Source organism: Gorilla gorilla, chromosome 5 (genome assembly GCF_029281585.2).
Source record: "Gorilla gorilla gorilla isolate KB3781 chromosome 5, NHGRI_mGorGor1-v2.1_pri, whole genome shotgun sequence".
Lineage (NCBI taxonomy): Eukaryota > Metazoa > Chordata > Mammalia > Primates > Hominidae > Gorilla > Gorilla gorilla.
The window spans coordinates 27,580,188-27,605,762 of record NC_073229.2 but is presented as its reverse complement, the minus strand read 5'-3'; the positions used below and the strand labels follow the sequence as shown (position 1 = coordinate 27,605,762).

The 25,575-nt window shown below is 38.5% G+C and overlaps 1 protein-coding gene across 1 annotated transcript in view; it reads left to right on the top strand.

Moving 5' to 3' along the window:
• The window catches only part of LOC134758704 (orofacial cleft 1 candidate gene 1 protein), a 107,834-nt gene that overhangs the window by 30,166 nt on the left and 52,093 nt on the right, over window positions 1-25,575 (top strand). The window contains exon 2 of the mRNA XM_063707319.1: window positions 25,491-25,526. The gene's annotated coding sequence lies outside the window, so the exon portion shown is untranslated. The remainder of the gene's footprint in view (window positions 1-25,490; window positions 25,527-25,575) is intronic.

Here is a 25,575-nt window from a genome sequence, read left to right as displayed (position 1 = left end):
AAACTGCCTGAGTTCAAATGATTCTCCTACTTACTTCGTGTGGTAATAGACAAGGAAGTCAACCTCCTCTAATTCGTGTTTCCTTACCTGTACAAGTGGGGATACCATTCGATGCCTTCATCAAAAGCTGTGTTTTAGAACAGTAGCAAAATTGCCGACTGCCTCCTCTCCACGTGCTGGGTCTTGCTTGACTTAAAAAAAAATGATGCAATAGGCGTTTCAGCAGAGAATGAGACAGGCAACAGCCGAAGGGTTTGGGGTGTTTCTTTTGGGGTTCCTATAAATACGGCATTACTCATCCTGCCTTCAGGCCTCTGCCAAAGGTGTGATTCTTCTTTTCTGGGGCAGGAAAAGACTTCTGAGCTGGCTCTCATGCTGGTGATGGTAGCCCCTAGGTGTTTGCCCACAGCCCACAGTCAAGCTCTATAGGGAGGTCCTGAACTTAGATGTTCTAGACTTACTGCTAATGAAACCCAAACTGTGGTCCCTGGGTGACTTATAACTCAGATCATTTGAGAAAGGATCAAAAGTGACATCCTATCACAACTTATTTTCCTGATGCAGAAAACTGCAGGGCAGATTTTTGTTTTTCCTTTTAGCTTAATTCCCTAATTGAAACATTAAAAAAGCAAGCAAGCCTAATTTTAAAAAGGAGGCTTTAATCAAGAGATTCTGCAGTTACTATGTTTTCTCCTCTCCGTGCAGTTTATCTATTGGAAATGGGACGTGCATATCTTGAACTTCACTTGCTTAGTAGTGCCCATGTATTAACCCTGGGTGTTCTGCAAGAAAAAAAAATTGCATGATATCAGAGAGTTCAAATAAGATGTATTTAGTGTTAAATGAGATTACATATTCCCAGCAGTTCACATGGTGCCTGGTCCTTATTCAACACATAAAGACCCCTACCCTCACCCCCTCTGCCCACCACGACAGAGTTACTGTTTTAATGCCAATCATAGTAGGCTCACAAGCTATCTGCTGTTCCTCCAAATTTAGTCTTTAAGGAGTACAAATTATTCAACTACTATTTTTCTTACTATTTCTTTTTGAATTTGCTATATCATTTATCGAATATAGTTATAGCATATGACTATGCTATAACTGCCAGAATGTAAATATTCTGGGCATAATACCTGCTCCAAACCACCTTGTCGAGGCTGTTGTGGAGAGAAAAGTTTTAAAAGCCATTTGGTTTTAGTCCAGGAACAAAGGTTCGTTTAAAAATACCATGTACTACTTGCCTGTGTTTCTAAAACTCTGTTATCCATTAATTCCTCCCCCACCTCCCTGCTTCATGCTGCCTGGTTAAAGGCTTCCTGTTTAATCGTTTCATGTTTACTTCTGTGTGAGCTTATATTAATTATGTGGATCACCAGTCTCATCACCATGAAGGATGAAGATATATTTGATTTGGCAGGGGATCCCCAAGACAGCCTCATTCCTGGGCCTTCTCCCACCCCCAAGCAAAACCCAGTTTGTAATGAGGCTTTCTTTGGACACCAGACTTTCTCCTTAAGGTAATTAAAGCCTGCAGGTCTTACTTACAAAGCTAGTTGACACGATTTAGCAGAGCACTTTGAGTTTAGACAAATGCTAGACTTGAAATGAAGGAAAGGGATTGACTCTTACCTGCTTATTTGGAAAAGTTATTTGTGTTTGTTTGTTTGTTTTTGTTTTTTTTTTTCTTTGTGCCTGGTCAGTCCAGTTTCTGAATACCTGGTTACCTTCACTGTGGGTTGGGACCATATCTAGCTGTCTCAGAGAGGCTTGTCCTGACACCTTTCTATTTGCTGAGGCCCACCAGCGCTTCCCCTGGCTGTTCAAGGTAGAACCTATTTCACTGGGAACCTGTAGGCACCACTGAGAGGTCTGGCCAGAGGTGACCTTAAGGCTTGTCTGTTTTATCCATGGGTTACTAGGCTGTGCAAAGACTATGTTACTCAGAGAAAAAAAGAACTGATTCTAGTCCTACCCCAGCAGCTAGAAAGACAGCCCTCTATCTGACCAATGGCATACTTGAAAGAAATAATATTTTGAGAGGCAAATGATCAGTTAAACAAAATAGGATAAATTTGAGAAATTCTTCAGGTCAGGTTAAACAGAATTTCTACATGTCAAAATAAACAGAAATACTCTCTTAAGTTCCAAGATCTAATAATCTGATTGATGAGTATAGATCATAGCAGTGGAGGTATGCATAATGGACTCTTTTAGGGAAGGGGAGAGAAAATACAGTAATTCTATGATTTTTTTATTTTAAAAACCTAGAGTTAAAGACTTAATTACCTGCTTGTTGATTGAAAACAGTATGTGCACATTAAATATTTTATGAAAGAGTATGACTGCTGAATGTATTTACAGAATTAGTCTCTTCTCAAGGGTACTCATTCTAACTCAACCATGGTGTTTTGAGGCTGCAAAGAGTTCTTGGAAAAGAAGATGGGACCAAATTTGAAGCTCATTCTCTGGGCCAAGGGAATGGGCTAGGGAAACATACTGGTTAAAGACAACTCAAAAAGAGGAGGGCAGAAATTAAGGCACAGTGTCTGAAGGCTAGCAATTTGATGAAGATTGTGGGGACAGTTAACACTGGATATTTATCTTCTATTCCACAAACCTTTGGAAGGCACAGTATTCACAGTGTTCTAGGTACGGTGAAAACTTGGATCTAGGAAAGATATCTACCTTCACCCTAATGGTTTATAGTCTAGAAAGGAAAGACAAGCATTTGAATAAATAAAAGATATGAAACTGTGCAGTGTGATGGCAAATGGAGGAAGATGGCTCAGTGGGACTTTGGGAAGATGTACGCATTAAGAGGGAATAGAAGAGGCTTCATAGAGAACGCAGAGGGAAATCTGAAGGGGTGTAGGCTTCATGAAATCAGCCAAGACATTTGTATATAAAAGCTCTACTTACCAGGATATACCAATCTTAGATTAAGCAAATAAGGTGGAAGGAATTGAGCTGTAATATTCACCCCAAAGCACTGCAAAAGGGGTCTTAGAAGTCAGTCAACAGTATGGGACGAGGGAGGCACTGGATAATCTGCAGAATGTGTTCGTGGATAGTTAGATTTCAGAAACTGAGACTGGCCAAAGGAAAATATTCCGTATCAAGGGATCTCCTGGGGATTATTCAAAACAAAATTTCTTAGCATCAGTTGTACAATAGAATCACCCGGGAAGCTCTTGCACACGTATTTTCATAACCGGGTCCAACTCCCAGAGCTTCAGGGGAGGGGCATAGGCATGTTATAAAGGTTCTCGAAGGGATTCTAACATGCAATCAAGTAGAATCACTGATTTAGAATAGTTGGTCAGAAGGATGAAGAGGACAGCAAGGAAGATCCACAAATATACCAACTGGGTCACTGGTTTTCAAATTTGAGCATGCATCAGCTTCCCCTAGATATTAAAACAGATTGTGGTGCCCTACCTCCAGAGTGTCTGATTTATTAGGTCTGGGGTAAGGTCCTAGAAGTTGCATTTCTCAGTAGTTTCTAGGAGACACTGTTGCTACTGGTCCAGGGATTTCAAGTACCACTAGAGCAGATAAACTGTGGAGGGAAAAGGATTTGTGTGATATGATAGAATGAGACATACATATTTGGTCTTAGTCCTGGGGTTCCTGGCACAGAACTTCTAAAACGCTTATAAGTTGATGAGCGTTGGGGTGAAAGGAACATGTTTTGTTATTCACAATAAGCTAAGCCCCTTTCAAATGCATCCGAGTTTACACTAATGAGAAGACTGGTAGCTGGGTGTCCCTAGATAGCTTGAGGATGGAAGATGGTCACCAGAAAGACCAAGCCATGATTAGAAGATTGGAACTTTCAGCATCCCTCCCTTCCTCCACATCCCTGGCCTCCAGGGAGGAGAGGAGGCTGGAGATTGAGCTGATCATCCATAGCCAATGATTTAACTAATCACGTCCACGTAATGGAACCTCCATAAAACCCCTAAACGATGAGGTTATGAACCTCCATAAAACCCCTAAACCCCTCCATAAAACCACTAAACCCAGGAAGGTTTCTGGGTTGATGGATGGATCCATGTGCGAGGAGCGTGGTGCATCCAAACTCCATGGAGACAGAAGCTCCTGTGCTTGGGACTCTTCTGGACCTCGCGTTGTGTACCTCTGCATCTGGCTGTTCACCTGTATCCCTTATCTTAAACCAGTAATAGCAAGCAAAGTGTCCCCCTGAGTTCTGTGAGCCGTTATAGCAAATGATTCCACTTGAGGGGGAGGTCATGAGAGGCTCCAACTTGCAGCCAAGTTGGACAGGAGCTGTGGGTAACCTAGGGACCTACTAATTGTAACTGGTGTCTGAAATAGGAGGCAGACTTGTGGGGCTGAGCCTTTAACTTGTGGGGTCTACGCTACCTCTGAGTGGTTAGTGTGAACATTGAGTTAAACTGTAGGACACCAGTGAGTGTCCACAAATAACTGGAGAATTGCTTGGTGTGAAAACCAAAACCCACACATTTGGTATCAGAAGTGTTAGAAGTGACTTCTCTTTCAACTTGCAGCTTGGGGTAACATTGGCATGGTGGGCTCACTAGTGAGGCCTTGGACCTGACTGGCATTGCCACAACTTGGGCAATAGCAGCTGTGATCAGTTTATGAGTAATATCTTGCTACTAATAGTAGTTTATGATATAAAATCTTGTTGCTCAAACCAGGTTCCCCAGACTAGCAGCATAGGCATCATGGAGATGTGTGCTAGAAATGCGGAATCTCAGACCCCACCCCAGAGCCAAGATCTGTATCTTAACAAGAGCTGCACATAATTTACATGCATTCTGAAGTTGGAGACTCGCAACAGTAGTTCTTAGTCTTGGCTTCACATTATAATTTGTTGGAAAGTCCCACATCACACCAATTAAGTTGGAATCTCCAGGAGTAGAACCTAGTATTAGTATCTTTAAAGCTCCCTAGGCGAATCCACTGTGTGGCTAACGTTGATAACCACTGATCTGGAATTTGATTTGAAATGCTGTGGTCAAGTTTGTTGCTGGACTTGATTTGACTTGCACAACTCAGGAAATGGAAAGGTATTAAACCCACACATGGAGGACATTGGTGTATTCAGCTGGGAGGTAAATGGGACAGCAGAAACAGGGATGGTGACACAGATAATGACAAAATAATATCAGTCTCACTTGCTTCCTTAGAAGACGTTTATTGCCAGGCTGAATATGCAAAACCAATTGGCTGACAAAGGGAAACCACTGTGTTTCCCTTTGTCTCTTCCTGATACTCTCTCTTCCCTGATACTGTCTCTTCCCTGTTTCCCCTGGATTGAATTGACCACTTACTCATGCCCTCACGTCCCGGATGTTTCCAACACCTAAGTCTATCATAGCACCTACCAGCGTGCTAAGCTTTATCTCCCTTGTTTATGAGTTTCTCTTCACTCGGTAGATCGTATACTTTTTAATACCAGGGAAAAATCTTGTTTCTCTGTGGCATTAGCACGTAGAACTTAATAGACACAGGTATTTGTTGAATAGTTGGATAGAAAAGAACAGGGAATAATTGCTTTGAGGAAAATGTACTGTAGGTTTCAAAAATATGTTGAAAATGATATAAAATTATATATATAGTATACACAGAGCTGAAGCAAATATGCAAATAACTGTTGTTGAATCTAGGTGAAGGGAATATGTTGTTTATTGTACTATTCCTTCAGCTGTTCTCTAGCTTTAAATATTTAAAATAAATAGGGTTGTGAGAAAATATATTTGAAATAGTCTTTACATTATTTTTCTAAATTAAGAGCCATTTCTTTAAATAAGTGTTAGAAAAATGAAACACATTTTTATTTTTTATAAACTTCACAAAATTTCCTTTCCTTACTTAGGTATACTTTTATTTCTGAAGAGACTTAGAGTTACTTTTGTACTAACCAAGACTGATTGAAAGCCAAAGAAATAACGTGTGTAATACTGATGAAAAGCTCTTCTATTATGAGTGTTGTTGATTTGGTAGAACTATTCAAATTGCCTGTTTATGTTTATTTACTTATCTTACTCTGAATTTCCACATTAACCTCACCTGGACAAAATGCCCTATATAATTTTGAAAATTCATTTCGTTTTTCTTAAATTTTCATCTGGTTATTTATAATGCTTCGGTCTAAAATGGCAATTTAGATTATAATTGATGGTATTAATTTATCTTTCTGTCGTATGAAGGCTATTCATCACCAGGCTGATACTAGTTTATATAGAATTGTACTTTTTCTCCTACAAAATCCTAAAACCAATGTATTTTTGTTCATGTTCTTTGTGACTAGCAAAAATATTGGCATGTAAAATGTTTGCGTCTGTCTTTGGAATCTTTATTAAAGAACTTTCCTGACTGGGCATGGTGGCTCATGCCTGTAATTCTGGCACTTTGGGAGGCCGAGGTGAATAGATCTCTTGAGCCCAAGGGTTAGAGACCAGATTGTGTAACATGGCAAAACCTTGTCTCTACAAAAATGCAAAAATATTAGCTAGATGTGGTGGCACAGTCCTGTAGTCCCAGCTACTTGCGAGGCTCAGGTGGGAGGATTACCTGAACCTGGGGAGGTTGAGGCTGCAGTGAGCCGTGATTGCACAACTGCACTCTAGCCTGGGTGACAGATTTAGATCCCATCTCAAAAAAACCCAAAAAAACCAAAACCAACCAGACAAAACCCCCAACTTTGCTAACTGTGTTGCAGAAACGGAAGTTATTCTGTTTCTGTGTAATAGGAAATGTGACCTCCCTCTTGCTCAAAAAATGAATATCACTCAGCACTTTCAGAGGCGAAGGTGGATGGATCACGAGGTCAGGAGTTCAAGACCAGCCTGGCCAATATGGTGAAACCCCATCTCTAATAAAAATACAAAAACTAGCCAAGTGTGGTGGCAGGCGCCTGTAGTCCCAGCTACTTGGGAGGCTGAGGCAGGAGAATTGCTTGAACCCTGGAGGCTGAGGTTGCAGTGAGCCCAGATTGCACCACTGCACTCCAGCCTGGGTGACAGAGCAAGACTCCATCTCAAAAAAAAAAAAAAAAAAAAGAATAATCAATGCGTTTGAACTCTCCATTTAATTTATTGAGACAGGCTATCATCAAGGATTCTATAGCTGAAAATGCAATGCCATATAGATTGTTAAGTCCCTCTGAGACAGAATCAATGAAAATAAATTGTAAAGTTGTGATCCACTGAGTCAGTGACATCATTTTAGAGGAGAAGGGAAGGTGAGTAGCAGAGATCTCTCTGGAGACATGTGGCCAATGTCTAATATTCATTGAATATTAGAGGTCTGAATTTTACCCAGTATTTTCTGGTTTTTGTTTCAACTGGTCCTTAACCAATGAAACCATATTATCTCTTAAAAAGCACCTGAATAATCAAAAGGTACTTCCTTCAGGTAGCTTATTTTGATAGTTGTTGACAGCTAATTTTAATAGTTTTGCTTTCTCTTACTGTCAAAAAACCTTTTTCTTATTTTATTATTGTCTTTTTATTTGTCTCTCTCTCTCTTTCTCTCTCTCTGTCTGTCTCTGTGTCTCCTGGTTTTTCTCTCTACTGGAGGACAGTGAAAGAAGTTGACTTCTGTAGTAGAAGAAATTGACTTCTTCCTCATATTAACGTCCGTGAACTTGAAAGTGGTTTATTCATTCAGTATTTATGAAGCACATGTTATAAGCCAGGTACTGTTTTTAATACTTAATATATCAGTGAGAGAGCAAAGACCCCTGCCTTCAGGGTGCTTACACAAGAATGAGAGGAAGACATGAAAATGCAATAATCATGGTAAAAAGTAAATTATCTGGCCTGGTGCAAAGAGATAAATATTGCGGGGGATTGGGGGGAAGAGCAATATACAGGGAATTAATAGTGTGTGAGTGTGTGTGTGTGTGTGTGTGTTGAAGAGTCCTTTCAATTTTTAAAAATATTGGTCAGGGTAGGTTTCCTTGAGGTAGTGACATTTTAGCAAAATCTTCAAGGTAGGAGGTGGGACATGCTTGGCATGTTCCAGGAACATCAATGAGGACAGTGTGACTGGAGTGTAATGAGAGAGACAAGAGTCATGGGAGATGAGTTGTCTTATCCTGAACAAAATGTGGAACAATGGCATAGCTTCAAAGAACAAGTAGGGCTATAGTTTGAGAGTAGCCTGGGGCAAGGGGTCAAAAGAGAAGCAAGAAGACTAGTTAGGAGTTTCTTATTCTAGGGAGATGTTGGTAGTGGGTTGGACCAGGGTACTAACAATGGGGGTGGTAAGAGGTTATGGGATTGTAGATGGATTTTGAAGGTGGAGCCAACAGGATTTCCTGATGTACAGAATGTGGGGCATAAGATCAAGAGAGGACTCTGGAATAATCCTAGGCGTATTAAAATGTTCCTTTGTCTTTTCTGCTGAGAGCCTGAATCACCCCTGCAGATGCTTCCTATGCTTTTAGGAAATATTTTCACATCTTTAATACTTCCTATGGCTGTTTTCTGAAAAATCTTCCATTTTTTCACATTCTATTAAAATGTTCATAATAAGTGTGGGAAAACAATTCCCATAAAGGTCTTACACAAGGGTAATCAAAGGGAAACTGGTTTCAATTTATGAAATTTTGGAAAGAGATCAACACCATATTCTCTGACAGGTAACTGAAGAGAAGAAAAAGGGCAGATTTTTTTGAAAACTTCAGATTTTGTGGAAATGCCTCTATGTCATTGAGCATCCTCAGAAACTATCTCAGGTAGCCTTTTTTTAAGGTTTTACAATATGTGTTTATAATGTGTATGTTAAGAATACATACAGATGTATAAGAAAAAGAAAGACCACACATTTAGTAAAACAGATGAAATATTAAACACTTCATGAAAGAAGATATTCAAATGGATCATAATCATATGAAAAGGTACTCAATTTCATCATATATTTGTAAAAATGCAAATCAATACCATAAGGAAATATGACTACACATCCATTAGGATAGCTAAACTTTAAAACATTATCTAATGTGATATGACAAAGTGTGGAACAATCAACATTTTTGTATGTTTTTGGTGGGGATATAAACTGGTACAACCCCTTTGGAAAACTGTTTGGCAGTACCTACTGTATTGGAACACATATACATTCTATGACTTAGCAATTCTGCTCGTAGGTATATTCTCAATATATTTTGGCCAAAAGACATACAAAAATTTCAGAATTATTGGTAATATTCTCAAACTAGAAACCTCCCAAATTCTTTTTTTATTAATTAATTTATTTTTATTATTTATTATTTTTAATTATACTTTAAGTTCTAGGGTACATGTGCACAACATGCAGGTTTGTTACATAAGTATACATGTGCCATGTTGGTGTGCTGCACCCATTAACTCGTCGTTTACATTAGCTATATCTCCTAATGCTATCCCTCCCCCCTCGCCCCACCCCACGACAGGCCCCAGTGTGTGGTGTTCCCCATCCTGTGTCCATGTGTTCTCATTGTTCAATTCCCACCTGTGAGTGAGAAATGCGGTGTTTGGTTTTCTGTCCTTGTGATAGTTTGCTCAGAATGATGGTTTCCAGCTTCATCCATGTCCCTAAAAGGACATGAACTCATCCTTTTTTATGGCTCCATACTATTCCGTGGTGTATATGTGCCACATTTTCTTAACCCAGTCTATCATTGTTGGACATTTATTTGGGTTGGTTCCAAGTGCTATTGTGAATAGTGCCACAATAAACATATGTGTGCATTTGTCTTTATAGCAGCATGATTTATAATCCTCTGGGTATATACCCAGTAATGGGATGGCAGGGTCAAATGTTATTTCTAGTTCTAGATCCTTGAGGAATCGCCACACTGACTTCCACAATGGTTGAACTAGTTTACAGTCCCACCAACAGTGTAAAAGTGTTCCTATTTCTCCACATCCTCTCCAGCACCTGTTGTTTCCTGACTTTTTAATGATCGCCATTCTAACTGGTGTGAGATGGTATCTCATTGTGGTTTTGATTTGCATTTCTCTGATGGCCAGTGATGATGAGCGTTTTTTCATGTGTCTGTTGGCAGCATAAATGTCTTCTTTTGAGAAGTGTCTGTTTATATCCTCTGCCCACTCAGACAGCATTTTAATAGACATCGTGAATACTTGAGTCAGGACCTTCCTCAGTGAGCTCCTGAGTCAGGATCTTCCACTCCCAGGTCTTTCATTTGTGTCTAAGGTGTGACTAGTTATATTAAAATTATAACTCTCTTGGATTGTTTCCCATCTCGTAGAAGTCATTTCCTAAATGTGTTCAGTCCCACATATGAGAGATTTTGGTAGATTTCCAATATTCTACCCATGACATATAGTGATTCTAATATCAAAGTTTTAATATTTGTCATCAAAAGTACAGTCAGTTCACTCTAACACTTGCTTTGAAAACGTGAATTTGTTTCAATGTGCATGATAAATTAGAGAATCATTTGAGTCAAACATGAATTTTGAATTTGCTTATCCACAATTATTCTGCAAACCAAACCATGTAGAGATACACAAATGCCCAAACATACACACATTTCAAACACCTGCCAGCTAGCTCTATCCACAAAGGTTATCTTTTCCTACTCCTTCACATTTGTGACCTTCTGTGTACTAAAAGGAAAAAAATCTCTTTCAATATTCCAGACAAATATAAGTGTTTTGGTTCAAGTTGCCAAGCAATTCCTGCAAAAGGAAAATGCAGTCTAGATTCAAAGAGCTTAAATGAAAATTACCAAATCCTGCGGAAGTGGTTTATTATGGGTCCTTTATGTGCCAGCAGTGGTTGATGTAGCATTTTTAAATATCACTACAATTTCCAAAGTCTTCTGCTGTTGGGAAAATCATAAATGTAGATAAGAAAGCCATCAAAGAATTTCCAGGAGTGATAGAGAAGGTAAGGAAGAAGAAGGCTGCACATTGGATCAGAATTTCAATTTTAATGATACAGCATCTATTATATTATACATACATGCCTTGAAGGACCTACCTTGCAAAGACAGGAAAACATCCTCCATGATTAAAGACTCCGAGAGATGACTTAACCGTGGTGTCTATGCTAATGCTGGAAGTGAGGACAATGAGCCACACCTATTCACATCTGCTGTGATGGCTTTCTGTCTGATTCCAGATTACTTTCCTTGTACCACTTCACAAAAACTCACCAGTTGTCACCCTTCCCAGCACACTTCCATGACAAACCTCCAGTCTTTTTCAAGTTAAATGCTACACGGACCGCAGTCTTTATGCATTTCTTTTTTTTTTTGAGATGGAGTCTCGCATTGTCGTCCAAGCTGGAGTGCAGTGGCGTGATCTCGGTCACAGTAACCCCTGCCTCCCAGGTTCAAGTGATAGTGATTCTCCTTGCCTCAGCTTCCCGAGTAGCTGGGATTAGACACGCCTGCCACCACGCCTGGCTAATTTTTTTGGTATTTTTAGTAGAGACAGGGTTTCACTATGTTGGCCAGGCTAGTCTGGAACTCCTGATCTCATGATCTGCCCACCTCGGCCTCCCAAAGTGCTAGGATTACAGGTGTGAGCCACTGCGCCTGGCCTCTTTATGCATTTCTTAACCATTTAACAGGTATGAAAGTGTGATATTGTCTTTATTATGTTTCTAATTTCTTTTTTCCTAGAGACACTGTTGAAGTTTTTGAGTGTTGTTCCCCAGCTTCATTTTTATTGCACAATTTTGCATAGCGGGATGATTTTTAGAAACATATGTATGGTGTATAACAGCAGAACTTAACAGTATGGGAGGAAAACATATGTATTTTCTCAAACACAGTGACTATGTTAACTGTTAAGCTCAGACCCCTCAAATTGTTTGGTGGGCATAGTAGAGTATACTCTATCTTGGCTCAGTTATAAAATTATGAAATGATATGGGATTTTTATTAGTTACTTAGTTAAAGCATGCCATTTAATGAGGGAATGGAGTCTCAGAGAGGTTAAGTGACTTGTCTGAGGCCACACAGCCAGACAGTGGCAGATCTAGAATCAGAGTCTAGGTTTCTTGACTCTTAGTCCAGTGCTCTTTCTTATTCAGGTTGGTTTAAAACAGTGGTTCTCGCAGGCTCGTCCTTGCACCAGCAGCATCAGCATCACCTGCAATCTTGTTACTGATGGAGATTCAGTGGGGTGGGCCCAGCTGCCCTCTACGTGACCTGGCTGCACACTAAGCCTTGAGAAACACTGGTTTAGAGTACACACTATCAGGATCTCAGTGACCCAGGAGACATAAAACAATAGAAAATGGATCTAGAACAATAACCCCTGTTTGGAAGGTTACGTTAGTCTGATAATCTTCATAGATTCAAAAAAGGGGTATTTAAAATATAGAGGCAATTCTAAGATCTTGGTTTTACCCATTGAAATAAGAATATACAGCACAAGACAAAAAGTAAGGTGAGCTCCAGATGAGAACTCCCTTTAGATAATATTCAGAGGGTAGAAAAAGTGAATTATCTTTTTCATGAACATTTTTTCTAACAGCAAGCTACAAAAAGCCCATATGTGTGAAAATCTCTGTGTATGTATATGTATGTGTGTGTATATGTTTGAAGTTTAATTTTGGGAACGACAAAAGTAGTAACCAAAGAAATAGTTTGGTCAGACTGAATATTTTACGGTCTGCTGGGAACTAGAAAAAGATAGAATTCAAACAGCTGTGAATTGCCTCTCCTGGTTTCCTAACTGACAGCTGGAATATGAAGTCACGTGAGCCAGGAAAATGGGGGTCATTTCCATATATTCTTTACATCTGATGGAATTTTCAGCAGCTAGTTTTAGTTTATGTATATGAATGCTTTGAGCCAGTTCAGAACTTTTATTGGAGGATGTAGAAATGTGCATGTTAGTCAAAATTCACTTAAGAGGCTTTAAATCTCCCTCAGTTATACAGAAGGATAAAAACACATTTTTCAGTAACAGTAAACTTTTCATTTGCTGTCCCAGAAGTAATAGAAGAGTGATAGAGTTTGGATGTTTATCCGACCCAAATCTCATGTTGTAATGTAAACCCCAGTTTGGAGGTTGGACCTGGCGGGAGGTGTTTGGTCTTGGGGGTTGGATTTATCATAGGGCTTGGTGCTGTCCTGGTGATAGTAATTTCCCATGAGATCTGGTTGTTTAAAAGTGTGCAGCACCTCCCCCACCTTTCTCTGTCTTGCTCCTGCTCTCACCATGTGATGCACGCGTTTCTGCTTTGGCTTCTGCCATGAGTAAAGGCCTCCCCAGAAGCCGAGCAGATGCTGGTGCTACGCTTGTACAGTCTGCAGAATCGTGAGCCAATTAAACCTCTTTTCTTTATAAAGTACCCAGTCTCAGGTATTTCTTTAGAGTGATGCAAGGATGGCCTAACACAGAACAACTAAGCTAAGGGCGCAGTCTAGGTATTAAACTTACCTGCCTTGGAAACCTGGATGCATGGCTTACTATGTGGCCTTGGGCATGTTAGCTAACCTCTTGCTGCTTCAATTTCCTCATCTCTAAAACAGGGATACTATAGCTTCCTCATGTGTTATGGTGAGGATTCAATGAAATAATATAAGGAAAGCCCTAGTCTCTAAGCAATTACCGCAATATTAACATATACACTTCCAGGGAGTATGATTTTTTTTTCTACCTCACTCTAATTTTTTTGAGAACTTTAAGGCTCTTTGTGACTAGCTGTGTCACTTTTATCTCATTGCTGCAGTATCTATTTGATATTGTGGTTATTTATATACTAGTCATTTCCCCCCGGTCTGTAATTTCCTTAGGGACAGGGACCAGTGTCACCCACTGCACTTAAAATTGTGTCTTTCATATATATAGTAGGTGCTCAATAAATATGTATTGAATGACTGAAAGACAAGTAAATGTGGGCCTTGGGAATAAATATAGACTATCCTTGCAATGAACTTGATGATGAAGAACATTTCTACTTAGATGACAAGTTCAGGTAGTGGGCACAATGAATAATGTTTGTTTCTTTTGGTAGCAAAAGTGTCATTTCATGACGTTAATTTCCCATCACTTGTGAGTCAACCAATGTTTTGTTCCTAGATACCTGACAAAGAGATATAAACCCACTTTGACGTGTGTATTGATATGTATAGCCAGTGTCAGGTTGAATATGAAGTAAAATGAAAGGTAGAAATGTGACCATATAAACAAATAGCCCCTGCTGTTTCTCGTTAATCCAGATGTGACACTAATCCTGAAATGCGTGCCACGGGCAGATGAAATATGCTTTGAATTACTAGCAGTGATGCATCCAGGACTGTTCATATGGCATGATTTATAGCCCAGTGTTTTCAATCAGATTCTAGAGATCGATTAATTACACTATCAATAACAAAGAAACAGGTGTGTCTTTGAAAGCCATGTGCTTGCTAAAAGTGATCTGTTTTCCCCTATTGGTGTGACCTCATAAATGCAGTTTGGGATTTTTCTTCTATCTGGTGCTAGGGAAATTCCAAGTTAAATTCTTGCTTGGGTAAGGCAGGTATAGGCTTCTGTTTACTGACCTTAAGCCTACACTTCAATCACAGTCTGGCTCATTAATATAATGCTTGTAGGCTCTGTTAGCCAAAGCTCATTTTAGCGGTGCCATGATCAGGCTGAGTAGTGGAAGAAGTGTCTGGGCTGCCCTGAATGGCCCGGAGAGGACCTTTGCTGCTCTGAGTAAAGCATAGTTTAATGCTCCATTTAGATTAGCTGGTAAATATGATAACTATTTATTGAGATCTTTCTATGAGTTTTTGGTTCACAATATCTATTTTTCTCATCTCTCTTGAGCTTTCATTAAAACACTAGTAAAGCATTAGTGAAAGCATGCAGAATGGGAGGGAAGGTACTGCAGGTAAGAGAGGACGGTACGTTTCTGGAAAAGGAAAAAGAGTTGAGCCACCATTGGCTGATAAAGCAGAATAAGAAAAGTGATAGCCTAGAGAAGTTTTCTGGGAAAGACGGAGCCAGGGTTCTCAGGAGAACCCCAGAGAGCTGGGCAGTAGAACAAAGTGCAGCCGCAAATACAGGGTTTACTTGAAAGTTGAGAACAAAACCAGAGTTCTCCCCGAACCCCCCACCATACCACATACATACAACATGTGCTCCTACATACAAAGTGGTACAGAGATCTTCAAACATAGATAAATTTAAAGTAATTAATTTCAAGATTTTCATCTTCCATGTGTCCTCTTTTTCTAAAGCTAATCAGTCTTAGAAAACACTGGTTGTTCTTTCCCACCTCTCCTCTTACAATCATTGCTCAAAATGCAGGCATACCTCTTCCATATCTCTCTTGTTATTCTAGTGAACTGCCCTGGTGTCAAACATCAACAAGAGCAATAGCAACAACTCTGAGAGGCCAACTCATAGAGCATTATAAATAATGTTTGATGACGCTATGATGATGAAATCATGATGAAACTCCTTCCATTCCCATAGAAAAATAGCAACAGAGTTGATGCAGAAATATGGGTCAGTAATATTTCTCCATAGACAAATGAACTGATGTTATAAAAAAAAGTACCACCCAGGGCTGCTGCACATATGTGCACAGGTGCACTACTTCAAAGGGGACACTCAACTCACACAATTTGGTTTGAATGGTGCTCCCCTGAGTTGTGCAATGTACAGCCTGCAGAACTGAACGCAGTGACCCTTTCCAATTTCTTTAATTTAGAGGCACTTTTAAAAATAATAACACTTTATGTGTTTGACAATTATTTATCAATATTTGTGGTATACTGCAGTTATATTTTTTCTAATTTGTGAACTAATTATAATTGAATTGAGAAGAAAAAAGTTAATAGTGTATTATAGGCATATAGAATATAGAAAAAGTTATTTTAATTTATATAAATATTTTTGTTGCAGATGTAATAAAAGGTGTTCAACAAAATATGTATTTATTCAAGCACAAATATATAATACCTTAAAATAAAGCAATAAAATTCTGTAAGGGAAGTAAAATGGAAACCCAAGTCAAAAAAGAAGTATTTTGAAACTATCAACAATAAAAATAGTGAGTTCATGTATTTTGAAAATGGATAATAGAAGGTATAAAATACTATTGTATTTATATTCCACTGGATACATTTATATGAGTGACAAAAGTTATGTAACAGGAATATTTTAAAATTTTAGTATTTATAGCATGTTAGAAATCACATTTTTAGCAAACTTATGATAGAAAATTTTGTATGTCAACCAGAAGTCATCTAAAATTTCAAAGTTGTTTTTGGGGATATGCAAACAACAAAAGTAATTAAAGCCATATATTATATATTATTGTATTATCATATCATGTGACAGACAGGAATTTCCCTATAAGAAAAACCTCAGAATATTCTTCTTTAAAACATTTTGAAGCAGATGTCTGGAAACGTTTAGGCAAATATAATGGATACTGGTTCTTCATTCTCAAGTGGGAGAGGACAGTTTAATGTCCTCCTCCTCATCTTCCTACCCTAAAATGATGCCCTCCTACCCTAAACAGAAGAGTACTCATGTACACAAGCATTTGTTAGTCTTTCAATTCTCTCATACTTAGCTATGAATGGTCAACCAAGGTCCATCAACCATCAGCCTATAAGCAAGGACCATCAACGATGTGAGGAAAAATGGCAACATGAAATAGAAGGACAATGGTAAGCAAACTGAGAAACTTATCCTGGGGAGAAGGAGGTAATTGAGAGATAGGAGAAATTAAAACAAAACGAACCAAAGCAAAAACTCTGAAAAATGAAAGTCTTACATCCATAAAACAATAATATGGTGCCAAAAAAGGAAGCATCAGATAACAAAAATGAACTCTTTGAAATTAAAAGTATAATCACAATTATAAGAAAGAGTCAATAAAGAATTTGAAGCTGGGCCCGGTTGGCTCACACCTGTAATCCCAACACTTTGGGAGGCCGAGGTGGGCGGACCCCTTGTGGCCAGGAGTTCGAGACCATCTTGGCCAACATGGTGAAACCCCATCTCTACTAAAAATACAAAAATTAGCTGGGCGTGGTGCACTCCTGTAATCCCAGCTATTCGGGAGGCTGAAGCACAAGAATTGCTTGAGCCCAGGTGGCTGAGGTTGCAGTGAGCTAAGATGGCACACTGCACTCCAGCCTGGGCAGCAGAGCAGTGTTCTGTCTCAAAAAAAAAAAAAAAAAAAAGTTGGAAGACAAAGTTAAGAAAGTGTCCCAGAAAGTAGGGAAAAGACGTCAAAGATTCAGAAAGTGTGGGAAATGTTGTTAAATGATGCAGAGATTTAACCCAAGGAATGAAACATTTGATGAATTGAATTTTCACAGAAAGAGTGAAGAAAGAAAATGGACCGGGAAGGGAGGCAAACAAATTATAGATGAAAGGGGCCATTTAACCTTGATGCTGGGTCTATTCTCCTTTGAGTAGTACAGGAGCCATGACACTGAACTAAGCAACTGCAGGATCTTATAGTAAGCAGTATTAATATAGTCATAGTGAGAAGGCTGCTATCAGGTTTTGGTTTTTAGAATAAATTGCAGACAAAGCACAAAAATATGACACCTTCACTCATGTTTATTGAAGCACTATTCACAATAGCAAAGACAGAATCAAGCTAAGTGCCCATCAGTGGTGGACTGGATAAAGAAACTGTGGTACATTTACACCATGGAATACTATACAGCCATAAAAAATGAAATCATGTCATTTGCAGCAATATGTATGCAGCTGAAGGCCATTAACCTGAGTAAATTGATGAGGAAACAGAAAACGAAATATCGCATGTTTTCACTGATAAGTGTGCTAAACCTTGGGCACACACAGACATAAAGATGGGAACAATAGGTACCAGGGACTCCAAAAGGACAGAGGAAGGGAGGCGTGCAAGGGTTGAAAACCATTCTGTTAGGTACTATGCTCACTTCCTGGGTGACGGGAACAATAGAAGCCAAAACCTCAGCATCATGAAATATACCCTTGTAATAAACCTGCACATGTATCCCCTGAATATAAAATTAACATTTTCCTATTCAACATAATATTAGAAGTTCTGGCCAGAGGAATAAGGCAAGAGAAAGAAATAAAGGTCACCCAAATAGGAAGAGAGGAAGTTAAACTATCCCTGTTTGCTGACAGCATAATCTTATATCTAGAAAACCCCATCATCTCTGCCCAAAAGCTCCTTAAGCTGATATATAACTTCAGCAAAGTCTCAGGATACAAAATTGATGTGCAAAAGTCACTAGCATACCTATACACCAACAACAGTCAAGCTGAGAGACAAATCAGGAATGAACGCCCATTCACAATTGCCTCAAAAAGAATAAAATACCAAGGAATACAGCTAACCAGGGAGGTGAAAGATCTCTACAAGGAGAACTACAAAACACTGCTGATAGAAATCAGAGATGACACAAACAAATGGAAAAACATTCCATGCTCATGAATAGGAAGAATCAATATCGTTAAAATAGCCGTACTGCCCAAAGCAATTTATAGATTCAATGCTATGCCTATTAAACTACCACTGACATTCCTCACAGAACTAGAAAAAACTATTTTAAAATTCATATGGAACCAAAAAGGATCCCAAATAGCCAAGGCAATCCTAAGCAAAAAGAGCAAAACTGGAGGCATCATGCTACCCGGCTTCAAACTATACCACGGGCCTACAGTAGCCAAAACAGCATGATACTGGGACAAAAACAAACACATAGCCCAATGGAACAGAATAGAGAACCCAGAAATACAACCGCCAACCTTCAACTATCTGATCTTCGACAAACCTGACAAAAACAAGCAATGGGGAAAGGATTCACTATTTAACAAATGTTGCTGGGATAACTGGCTAGCCATTTGCAGAAGACTGAAACTGGACCTCTTCTTTACACTATGTACAAAAATGAACTCCAGATGGATTAAAGATGTAAATGTAAAACCCCAAACTGTAAAAACGCTGGAAGATCACCTAAGCAAGTCCATTCAAGACATAGGCACGGGTAAAGATTTAATGACGACGCCAAAAGCAATTGCAACAAAAGCAAAAATTGACGAATGGGATGGAAGAGCTTCTGCATAATGAAAATAAAGAAACTATCAAAAGAGCGAACAGACAACCTATAGAATGGGAGAAAATGTTTTCAAAGTCTGTCTGACAAAGGTCTAATATCCGGCATCTATAAGTAGTTTACATTTACAAGAAAAACGATCCTATAAAAAAGTGGAAAAAGGACATGAATAGACACTTTTCAAAAAAAGACATACATGTGGCCAACAATCATATGAAAAATAAGCTCAACACCACTGATCATTAGAGAAATGCAAATCAAATCATAATGAGGTAGCATCTCACACCAATCAGAATGGTTACTATGGGAGCTAACAATAATAATAATAATAATGGCTATTGTGGGAGCTAAATGATGAGAACACATGGACACATCGAGGGGAACAACACTCACTGGGGCCTATTAGAAGGTGGAGTGTTGGAGGAAGGAGAGGATCAGGAAAAAAAAGAATGGATACTAGGCTAAATTCCTGGGTGATGAAATAATCTGTACACAAACCCTCATGACACAAGTTTACCTATGTAACAAACCTGCACATGTACCCCTGAACTTAAAATAAAAGTTTAAAAAAATTATGAATGTTGCCTTGGAAGGACCATTAAGAATCATTTACATATTAGCATGAATTGATTTCTTGATTTTCTCTTAACTTGGAAAATAAAAGTATAGTATTTTGGGGCCAGGCACCGTTGCTCATGCCTGTAATCCCAGCACTTTGGGAAGCCGAGGCAGGTGGATCACAAGGTCAAGAGAATGAGACCATCCTGGCCAACATGGTGAAACCCCATCTCTACTAAAAATAAAATAAAATTAAAAAAAACAAAATTAGCTGGGTGTGGTGGCATGTGCCTGTAGTCCCAGTTACTCGGGAGGCTGAGGCAGGAGAATCGCTTGAACTGGGGAGGCGGAGGTTGCAGTGAGCCGAGATTGCACCACTGCACTCCAGCCTGGGCGACAGAGCAAGACTCCTTCTCAAAAAAAAAAAAAAAGTTTAGTATTTTGGGAAAATATGAAATAGAATTTGGAGACAGTGAGGCTTTTTGAAGACAAAGTATGCCTATATAATGAATTTTTATTTACTATTTGATGATTTTTCTAGGGTCAACCTTATTTAGTACCATCAAGGAATCTACATTTTAGCTCTCTTTTATGGACTTCTAACTCCATCAGGATCTACATGCCATATTCCATGTGTAAGTTTCTATAAAGGCATCCAGAATTACTAGTGCATTTTTTATTACTTTGACTATTGCAGAAGTGTTCAATTATACCCTATATAATTAATAAAATGTGACATTTGACCTCAAAATATAAAAATCAAATTTAAATTAACAAAAGCACAAAATGTTATTGTAATTATTATGGTTATGACAGAATGTAAATATTCAACCTGAAAATTCAAAGTAATGGTATAGTTGAGAGAGATTTGGAGAGAGATGTTGGGAAGAAATGGGTAGAAAGGGTGTGGGCCTTTAAATGCTCATGCTTTGAAAGAAGTGAGGCGATTCTCTGTAGAGGCTATGACATAACAAATCAAGGTTGGATATTATTTAATGCAACCATTAGAAGATATGAAATCTTGATACCCAGTAACTTACATAATTGGAAGTGATGTGGAGAGGAGAAAAAAAGAATAGTATAAATAAAATACATTTTAATCATTCATGGTAATATACCAAATTAATATGCTTTGCTAGGAATGTCATAACAAAGTAGCTCAAACTGGGCAGCTTAAACAACAGAGATTTATTCTCTCTCTGTTCTGGAGGCTGGAAGTCTAAAATCAAGGTGTCAGCAGGGTCAGTGCTTTCTGACGGTTGTGAGGAACTATCTGTTCCATGCCTCCCCATAGCTTCTGGTGACTGCTGGCAGTCTTTGGCATTCCGTGGCTTGTGGAGGCATCACCCCCATCTCTTTCTTCATATTCACATGGTTTTCTTCCTGTGTGCAGTTCTGTCTCTGTCACCAAATTTCCACTTTTTATAAGGAAACAGTTGCATTTGACTATGGGTCACCTTAATGATTTCGTCTGAACTCATCTGCAGTATGAGTTCATCTGAACTCATACTGAACTGAACTCTAGTACTGATGTGAAGGGATTTTGCAGTAATTAAAGTATCAATCAGTGAATCTTGAGATACAGAGATTATGTAGGTAGGATAAATTTTGTCATACAAGCCCTTTCAAACCTGAAAGTTTTCTCTGGATGGTGATAGAAAGAGAAGCCAGATCACCCTATATGCAAATAAGGTCATGTTCACATGTACTGGGGGTTAGAATGTTGACTTTTTTTTGGGTAACACCATTCAACCCCTAATCTATGACAAGATTAAGAAAACAACATAAGAAATATAATAACATAAAAAACATAAGAAATTACAATTTAAATATTTTATTACCCTTTATAACTTCAATATAATATATACATGATATCAATGATAAGATACACACCATTGTATTAATTATATTAATTACAGTTATAGAATTAACCATCACATCAAACAAAAATCATAATAGATGAAAACTATTCACCTCTATGAGTTATGAATTGGGGTGGGTAAAAAACAGGGTGGGGGGCAGATTTATATTAACCATTTTGTTGTATTTTATTTCTTGTCATAAACATTTATTTCTTTGATGAAAATTAGAAAAAAGTTTAGTCTACTCTTTCCTGAGCAATTTATATACATTAGGTTTCTCTTTCTTAAGATGAAGCTGTAACTAGCATACAGTCAAATTCATCCTTTCTAGTATACAGTTTTGTGAATTTTGACAAGTGCATACATTCAGGTAACTACAACTATGATCAAAATATGAAAGAATTCAATTACTTTCCTCCTCATTCATGCTGGATTCCCTTTCATTCCTTTGTAGCCAACTTATCCCTTTGCCCTAGCCCTTGTAACCACTGATATAGTTTCTGGCTCTATGTTTTGCCTTTTCCAGCAAGGCATATATGGAATTAAACATTTTGTAGGCTTTGAGTCTGTATTCCTTCACCTTTAAGATTTATGTCTTTTATTACTGAATAGTATTCTATTGCATGTTTTACCATGGTTTATCCATTCACCAGCTGGGAGACATTAATCAGTGTTGTTTCTGTTTTTTAGAAATTAAAATAAAGCCACTAAAAATATTCATGTATGGATTTTTGTGTATGAAATATGTTTATATTTCATTTGAGGAAATGCCTAGGAGTGGCATTGACTAATGATGTTCAGCATCTTTTCATGTGCTCATTAGCTATTCATATATCTTCTTAGCAAATGTTTATTCATATCTTTTGCCCATCCTGTAACTGGGTTGCTTGCCATCTTATTATTGAATTGTAAGTGGTGTTTATATATTCTGAATATAAGTTGTCTATTAGGTATATAAGTTCAAAAATAGTTTCTCCCAGTCTGTGGCTTGTCTTTTCCCTTCTTAATGATGTTTTGGTAAGCCTTTTTTTTTTTCTTTTTTTTTCCTTCCCATGCTACACTTATGTAAGCATAATTTTAAACGTGTCTCCCCGTTTCCTGTCCTCTGGATATCCAATAACTAATCTAGGTACTGATGTGAAGGGATTTTGCAGTAATTAAAGTATTAATCAGTCGATCTTAAGATACAGAGATTATATAGGTAGGATAAATTTTGTCACAGGAGCCCTTTCAAACCAGAAAGTTTTCTCTGGATGGTGTTAGAAAGAGAAGCCAGAGAGATTCAAAGCATAAGAAGGTTTTGATGTACACACCATTGCTGGCTTGAAGATGGAATGGGTCACAGGATGTAGAATGTGGCTACCTCTAGAAACTAAATGTGGCTCCTAACTGACCTTCAGCAAAGAAGGGAGGCTTTCAGCCCTAAAGGTGAAAACAACTAAATCCTGTCAATAACATGAATAACATGAATGGCCCCGTGCTTCTGATAACAGTGTAGCCAGCTGACATTTTGATTTCAGTTTGAGCACAAACCAGCCATGCCCTGGCAGACTTTTGAACTATAGCATTGTGAAGCAATAAATTGGGTGTTTTGAGCAGCTAAACTTGTAATAATATGTTTTTAATTTTGAAGGTTGTTTTTTCCATTTTTTTCTTTTAGGGATTGTACCTTTGTTCTCATAATTAATTGTGAATAAGACTGCCAAAGTCACAGAAACTTTCACCTAAAATTTTAATAGTTTTAGCTTTTACATTTAGGACTATGACCCATTTGGGGTTAATTTTTGTGTATGAGTGTTGATTTTTTTTTGAAATTTCTTATTTTGAAAATTATATTTTTTCTTTAATTATCATATTTTATTTTAATTCTGTCAGATATTTTTCTTTAATTCTTTAAATGTGGCTTCTTTTAATTCTTTGAACATAGTTATAATAAATGCTTTGAAGTCTTTGTCCGCTAAACGCAACTTCCTTATCCACTCAGAGTTAATTTTTATTGACAGTTTAGTTCCCTGAATATAGGTCACACTTTCCTTTTTTTTCTGTCTTGTAAATTTTTGTCAAGAACCAGACATCTTAGATAATATATTGTAGCAAATATAATTCTGATTTTTTTCCCTTGAGTGCTGTTATTGCTGCTTTTTGTGTGTTGTTATTGTTTTGCTTGTTTTTTTTGTTCTGGTTTTAACTTGCCGGAACTTAATCTGTTGAATCTGTCTTCCCCATGATATGTGGCTGCTGATGTCTCTGTTTATTTTAAAAAAAATTTAAAGGTTAAGTTTATGCTGGCTTTCTAGTGGCTCCTCTGTGTCTGCATAGTTTGGTAGTCAACCAATGATTGTCCTCAAACACCTTGACCGTAAGATTTCCGTCTTCTGCTGATGGATCTGTGGAAGGGTTTGGGAGCCCATTCAACATTCAGACAGTTTTCAGACGTTCACAGAGTTTACTTTCTGCCAGGCCCTCCTGGGTCTTTCCTGTAGACTTGCATAGCATCCAAGCCCATGCAGGATGTGTAGACAGCTGGGCCCTCTTGAATCTTCCCTGCATGTGTGCACAGCCTCCCAGTTAGCCAGAGACCTGAGAAGCAATCAGCCAGCCCTTCTTTGGCCCTCTCATCTCTAGGTTCTTCCTGCCAAATTAATGACTAGTCAAATTTTCCACTGCTCCACCCAAGGGGGACTGCAATTCAGGGTGGTAGAGCCATGGGCTTTCATCATTTGCTTCCCATTAGTTTGCTACTTCCACTTACAATACAACTGGGTGTGGATTTTCTGCCCTAGCATCAAATGAAGTCATCTCCCTCCAACAGTGAAATTGTTGTTTTTTTGGCCAGACTTTCCCTGGCAACTTTACAACACTGGTCTGGCTGGAATAAGGTCAGGGTACTGGGGGACTGGAGCAACCTCAACCAAGAATGCCATGGACTCCCCCAGTTCATGCCTTAATTTGAGCAGTTTTCCATTAATGAATGTTTTTCTCTACTTGTTTTTCACCTCTGGTCATTTTCCAGAGCACTGAGATTACTGTTTTAGACTCTTTTCTTCTTGCAATTTTATAATTGTTTTTTGAAGGCTGAGTTTTGACAATCTTCATTCCACCATGTTCATATCCCACATCATCATTTCTGGTTTTTTTTTGGAGACGGAGTCTTGCTGTGTTGCCCAGGCTGGAGTGTAGTGGTGCAATCTTGGCTCACTGCAACCTCTACCTCCCGGGTTCAAGCGATTCTTCTTCCTCAGCCTCCGGAGTAGCTGGGATTACAGGTGCACGCCACCACACCTGGCTAATTTTTGTGTATTTTTAGTAGAAACTGGGTTTTGCCATGTTGGCCAGGCTGGTGGCAAACTCCTGACCTCTGGTGATCCACCCACCTCTGCTTCCCAAAGTGTTGGAATACAGGTGTGAGCCACCACATCCGGCCCCACATCATAATTTCTGAAAGATATTTTTCAGGGTATAAAATTTTGTATTTATGATTTTTTTTTCTGTAAAGATGTTTCCTTTGCTGCCTGCTGGTTCACATAGTTTTTGATTGTCTGCTGTAATTCGTATGTGTGTTCCTCTGTGTGTGATATGCCTCTTTTCTCTGTCTGCCTTCAAGATTTTTTCTTTGCTGTTGGTTTTTAGTAGTTTGTAGATGACATATCCAGGTGTGTTTTATGCTAGTTGGTCTTCTCTGAGTTCCTTCGAATGTGAGTTTTGGTGTCCATCACTAATTTGAGGGAATTCCTAGCCACCATCCCTTCAGTGGTTTTTCTACCCTGTGCTCCCTTCTCCTTTTGCTTTCAAAATTACAGGTATGTCCGATTATTTGAATTGGTCCCATCACTCTCGTATCCTCTGCATTAACTTTTTTTTTTTAACTCATTAAAAAAAATCTTTGTGGTTAAATTTGAGTAATTTCTATTGGTAATAGTTTGAGTTCAACTGATTCTATCCTCAGTCATGTTGAGACTACTAATGAGGTTGTTGATAGCATTCTGAATACCATACTATTTGTAACATTTTCATTTAATTCTTTCTTATAGTTTCCATCTCTCTGCTGGAATTCCACATCTAGTCAGGTATGTTGTCCACCTTTTATATTAGGGCCTTTAACACTTTAATCACATT